Source organism: Alosa pseudoharengus, unplaced genomic scaffold, assembly GCF_046254945.1.
Source record: "Alosa pseudoharengus isolate Yale_2024_CS ecotype anadromous, Long Island Sound unplaced genomic scaffold, YU_APseudo_1.1 YU_APseudo_1.1_scf_19, whole genome shotgun sequence".
NCBI lineage: Eukaryota > Metazoa > Chordata > Actinopteri > Clupeiformes > Clupeidae > Alosa > Alosa pseudoharengus.
In genome coordinates, this window is record NW_027468657.1 from 5636032 (window position 1) to 5642031 (window position 6000).

The 6000-nt window shown below is 43.6% G+C and overlaps 1 protein-coding gene across 1 annotated transcript in view; it reads right to left on the minus strand.

Annotated features, from left to right (window-relative positions):
- Positions 1-2956: 2956 nt before the first annotated feature.
- The window catches only part of adam10a (ADAM metallopeptidase domain 10a), an 88501-nt gene continuing 85457 nt past the window's right edge, over positions 2957-6000 (minus strand). The window contains exon 16 of the mRNA XM_076291533.1: positions 2957-6000. This exon is cut by the window's right edge and continues 487 nt beyond it. The gene's annotated coding sequence lies outside the window, so the exon portion shown is untranslated.

The following is a 6000-nucleotide window of genomic DNA, read 5'->3' on the forward strand; positions in this document are numbered from 1 at the left end:
GTCTGCTGTTTATTCTAATATATGGTTTGTCATGTGTCGAGTAGTTCAGCAAAGAATGGGTGGATTTGGACGCACTCCTTTTTGCCATACGCTGTCACTTTCTACGTATAAGTATAAGTATGTATACTCTTTTGATCCCGTGAGGGAAATTTGGTCTCTGCATTTATCCCAATCCGTGAATTAGTGAAACACACTCAGCACACAGTGAGCACACAGTGAGGTGATTTCCCCCTTCCACCGCCAAACAACTGATGAATATGAATCTTGTCTGGGAAGCTACTAACTTTCCAGAGCCATCTTAATGAATGTGGATGACAGCAAAGCAATGGATCTACACTGGCCAATTTCATGTGTGGGCCGAAGGAAGCTCGGTGAAGACCAGAGCAGGCCCAGTGTGGGCCGAAGGAAGCAGACACATCCATACTAGAGGGGGTCTCAACAACAGGGATCAACTACATAGAGAAGCACAGAGAGGGGAGGGAGAGCTCAGGAGCACAAACAGGGAGGTGCTGAAGAAAGATAGACTGACAGAGAGAGAGAGAGAGAGAGAGAGAGAGAGAGGAGAGAAATAATTGGAGGAAGAGAAATGAGAGGAAGAGAGACTGAGAGAACCCAAAGGGGCCCGATGAAGCTGCTGTGTGCGTTCACCTGGAGGCAGGTGCTTCTGTGGTCTGCGTTCACCTGGAGGAAGGTGCTTCTGTGGTCTGCGTTCACCTGGAGGAAGGTGCTTCTGTGGTCATGCCGTCATACAGCAGGAATCAGGTGACATGACCAGTCCATCTGGCTACTCTTCAAAATGTGTCTGTCATTCAGTTCCTCCTCTCCTGTCACGCCTACTGATGTTTTTACACACACATGCACAAAAAAAGCATACACTCTCTCACTCTCTTGCTCTCATACACACACACACCAGGGTTTCCGTTGTCCGGTAATTACCGGACATTGGCCGGAAAAAAAATGAAATGTCCGACAAAATTAAATCTCTCCGGTCAAATTGTCCGATTGAAATTGGCTAATAATCCCGTCCCCTAAAGCAATCTGAATTTGAGAATAAGCCTTAATATGTAAACCTAGGCTATTCTACGTCCTCTGGCTATGTTTTTAAATGAACTGGCTCTACCGTTTGAAAAGTAAGCTATTAAACAACACGCATAGTCTGCTGCATTTCAAATAGGAAGCGCACGCTTAAAACGTGGCGTTTCAAACATGGCCAGGCCAGGCAGACTAGCCTTAAAAGTTTTTTCAGAGGCCAGACGCGATGGATGATGATAAATTGGTAACGTCCGAAGCCTCAGATGTCCGGTCAACTCCACCACCACCAGATAAAAAGCAGAAGTGTCGGGCTTATGTCGGAATCAGTGACATTGGAAGTGGAGTTGCGGGGGGTGGTGCCGCTCCAAGACACTGTCATTCTCCGTGTAGCCTACACTGGACATGCAAAGTGTTCTTTACCCAAAGCATACAGTAGGCCTATGCGTCTCTGTCTATGATCTGCAGGGCGTCCTCGACGAGGAGATTACCGGTCCGCGGATAATTTCTGGCACAATTAAACAGTAGGGTAGAGTGGGGGAAAACGCCCCTTGGGGTAAAACGCCCCCCCTCCTATATTTCACAAACTAATCACTAGATGAAGTAAAATGTTGTTTTTATTTCTATGCACTATGTTGACAATGGTGATGTACAAGTACCCACCATAAAATGGATGCATGCTCTGTACTTCAAGAAAACAAAAGAAAAATGGATTTTTAGGCAAGTGTTCTAATTTTCAGCAGTCACTAAAACAAAGTTGGATATTGCCAATATATTGATCAAATATAGTAGCTTGTAATCAATTTATTGATTATATTTTATTACTCCACAATAGATTTTGTTTACTTTAGTTGTTTACTTTTGGTTTTGCTATTAATGTATGAGGGGTATTGCTTTGACAGGGTGGGGGCATTTTACCCCACCCTTGGGGGGCGTTTTACCCCACCCCTGGGGCAAAACGCCCCTTTTGCACAATTTTTGTTGTTGGTAAAATACTAATTAACTGTTAACTCTGGACAATTTTCATATTTGGTTTATAAATCATGACATTGTCACTCAAAACTAGGATAGCAATTCTACATATATTTAGCTTTTTGTTTCACAGTAATATCACATATTCTTTAAGGGGGGCGTTTTCCCCACTCTACCCCTATCATTGAACCGCGGCCGAAAGAAAAAGAAACGAAACATTTCCAAGAATAGGAAACATTTCTTAATTTATTGTTATCAAATAAAGAGGCATATCATTAGGGGGTAGTGGTGTGAGCGCTCATTCTTGTGTGTGCGCATCTGTGCAAGTTAACCCATTCGCGCTGGATGCTGCATGACGCAACATTGACCCTCCCGCTGGATGCTGCATAGCGCAACATTGACCCTCCCGCTGGATGCTGCGTAGCGCAGCATGCTTTTTATTTCATGTTTCTAGGTGTTACAGAGGCTTAGATATTACATTTTGGTAGACGTTGACAATTTTTAGTATGTTTTCAGAAAACCCTCAGGAAATAAGGTTATTTAGTCTAGAATGCCATAGGATTCTATAGGCGTTTTTAGCAGGCATTTTAGGAGTAAATGGGTTAAACAGTCACCACTGAGATAACGTGGCAGCAACAAACAACGTAGCCTTTTTAAAACAACGAACGAAGTGGACTCTTGCTGTCCATGTAGATACTGGCTAGATCTTGTTAGGCATGTTTAAGTTAGGCTAATGAACATGTTACATTCTATACAGCCTGATTATGTCATTCTTTAAGCTACATAGCCTGTCTCCAGTTTTCCTCAATTTGACTAATTAAGAAGCGATAATAGGATATTTGACCGGCATATCATCAAAATGTCCGGAACCATTTTTTTCTAGCGGAAACTCTGACACACACACACACACACGATCCTCAAGCCCTGCTGAAATAAATTACCCTCCACAGCACACTCAAATTCTATTTTTATTAATGCATTTTCAAGTACTTCAAAAATTACATATCTTTGCACAATACTTTTTGCAAATTTAGTAAAAATTTCCAAAGTGAGCGCGATGGAAGAAAAAGAAAAAAAAAGTTTAAAACAAACAAACAAACAAAAACAAAAACAAGAAAGTAGATACTGTATAAAACACAGCGGCTTTTTAAAATCAGACAGTAGTATCAGACTTTCACCTCTTACCCTCTATTCCAAACTCATCAATGCACCCCACCCCCTCTAAAAAAACCCTCGTCCCAAAAATTTACCTATGCATTCATTTCTCCTCTCAGTGCAGTTTCCCAGCAGAAACACAATATTTAAGAAAGACCCCTCCCCCACCCCCACTCCCCAGCTATTACCACAGAAGAGATAAACAAAACCTAACAGAAACCCAACTGAAGTGGATGGATGGATGTATCAGCATAGAGGAGGCTACATGAGCGCTAGGCTACATGAGCGCTAACCAGTCTGCAGCCCAGGGCACGGATGAGAGGAAGGGGAGAAGAAACAGGAAACAGGAAGTAGGAAGCAGGAGGAGAGGAATTCAGGCATGACTCTGGCTCTTGTCTGCTCTGAGACCTGTTCTCGTCCAACTCCACATGCAGAGGTGAGAGGTGAGTGAGCAAACTCAACGTCGTCACATAGCACCCAGACAGAGGGAAGAAGGGAGGGAGGGAGGGAGAGAGAGAGTGTCCAAGGAACACATGCTGACAAAAACAGACAAACAAACAAACAAAAAACAGGAAAGTCATTCACTGCCACTCTTGACCTTCTTGTGCAGCCTAAAAAAAAGCCTCTGCTGTTTCTGTGCACCATCACCTCTCCATGGAGGTCAGAGGTCAGAAGGTGCTCTCAAGGAGACCCAGCCGTGGTGAGTTGCTATGGTGATCTTCCGAGAGAAAGATGGAAAGGATCTCACACACACAGAGCATATGAACTTCTGCTGCACCAGGTTGCCCTGTCTCGTTCCCACTGACCTACTGGCTTGGGGAAGGGAGATACAGGACTTCAGCCAGAAAAGATGGACACTTGATAAAAAAAATAAAAATAAAAAAAAACAATAAGAACAGCTATTTGCATTCGATCTCTTCGCGGCAGTACTTTCAACACAAATCAATCAATCAATCAATCAATCAATCAATCAAATCAATCAAATAATCAATCAATCAATCAATCAAATCAAATGAATCAATCAATCAATAACCAAACAACAAATCAATCAATACACCAGCCGAAACAGAAAGTACGTTTGCTCGGTGCAAACCAGTCCAGCCTACAGCAGAGTCAACTACACAAGCACACAGGCCGTCAGAAGCAGGAGGTCAGTGATGGAGCTGCAGTCACATTCTTACTGGACATTCAGTGGAAACAAAGACCTGATGCTGTGAGAGAGAGAGGAAGAGGACGAGTGATGAAGAGTGATGAAGTGGTTATGAGCGTTGAGGGGAGGTGGCTGTCCTGTGGGGAGGTTAGAAAAGACGTGATGTGAAGGACACACAGCAGGGTTCATCTAACACTTTTACACACACATACACACACACACACACACACACACACACACACACACACACACACACACACACACACACACACACACACAGACAGACAGACCATGAGTAATGTGAAGTTTCATCTAACCATCACTAAAGCTTATACAGGGAAACAAAAACTAAAGCTGGAGTTACATCAGGGCAGCCGTCAATGAGAAGACAATACAAACAATAATGAAGTGAATTTCTCTCTCTCTCTCTCTCTCTCTCTGCTCCTCTAGGGGAGAGACTGGACAATCTTTTGCTGACAGTGGCTCATATGATTGACAGTTGACATGGCAGTCGCAGATGAGAGGAGGCAGCACAACACCACACAACTGAACTCAAGTCAGTGCCGTAAAAACATCCCATAAAACCATCCTTACAATGATGACGATGATGACGATGATGATGATGACAGTTCAAGGTCAGACCAAATGCTATGCATCTACAATCATCAGTACACACTGAACCCTACTGGGCATGTGCAACTCTTAAGGCCCTGCCCCTCTGTGCCACTGACTCCTCCCACTTCCTGTTTCCAGGCTGTGCACACATGGCTGTAGTTTTTACTCTAAAGAGGTCTCTCCTCCCCCCTCCATCTCTATCTCTCTCACACACACACTCACACACTGTGTAGATCTCTAAAAAAAGTAACATGATAAGCCTGCTGGTCAGATGTGAGTGTCTCTCCTCTCTTCTCCTCTCCTCTCTTCTCCTCTCCTCTCTTCTCCTCTCTTCTCCTCTTTTCTCCTCTCCTCTCTTCTCCTTTCCTGTCCTCTCTCTGTCTCTTCCTCTTCTCCTCTCTTCTCTGGTCTCTCTATCATTCACTCATTTCTTTATTTGTCTTTTATAATCCTGAGAGTCAAAACAGTAAATAAATCTTCATGAAACAGCAGACAAAAATGAAACATATTCAGAAGAAAAGAAAGAAAAACAAAAACAAGACCCCAAAACAAAACAAACAATAATAAAACATATCTACTTTGCCATATCTGTACAATTGCACGCAGGAAACCAGAAAAGAAGAACAGAAAAGCACAGCCCATGGAAGCGAGAGGAATATAAGCCTGCAGTTTGTGGTACACTTGATTCTCTTATCTTTAAAATAACTCCGCCTCTTAAATTACATTGGCAAAAAAATAATTATCAAGTCCCGCCCATTCTGAGCTCTATGTCAAGCCACGCCCCGTTGGCCGTGATTGGCTGATGGTGGTCCCATGTGACCAGCACTGCTTTATCTCCCCACACACACTGAGGGATTAAAAAAAGGATCCAAAGAGCAAAAAAAGAGAGGAAAAAGGAACCCTCTCGTTTGTCTCTGCGGCAGAAGGAAAGGACAGCTGTGATCTGGTGATGCGGGACCAGGGCATGGAGCCACAGTGGAGAGGAGAGCAAATAAACAGGAAGAGTGGAGGTCAGAAAACGACAGCTTCCTCTTCCGCCACTTCACTCCTCCTCCCTCCTCCTCCTCCTCCACCTCTTC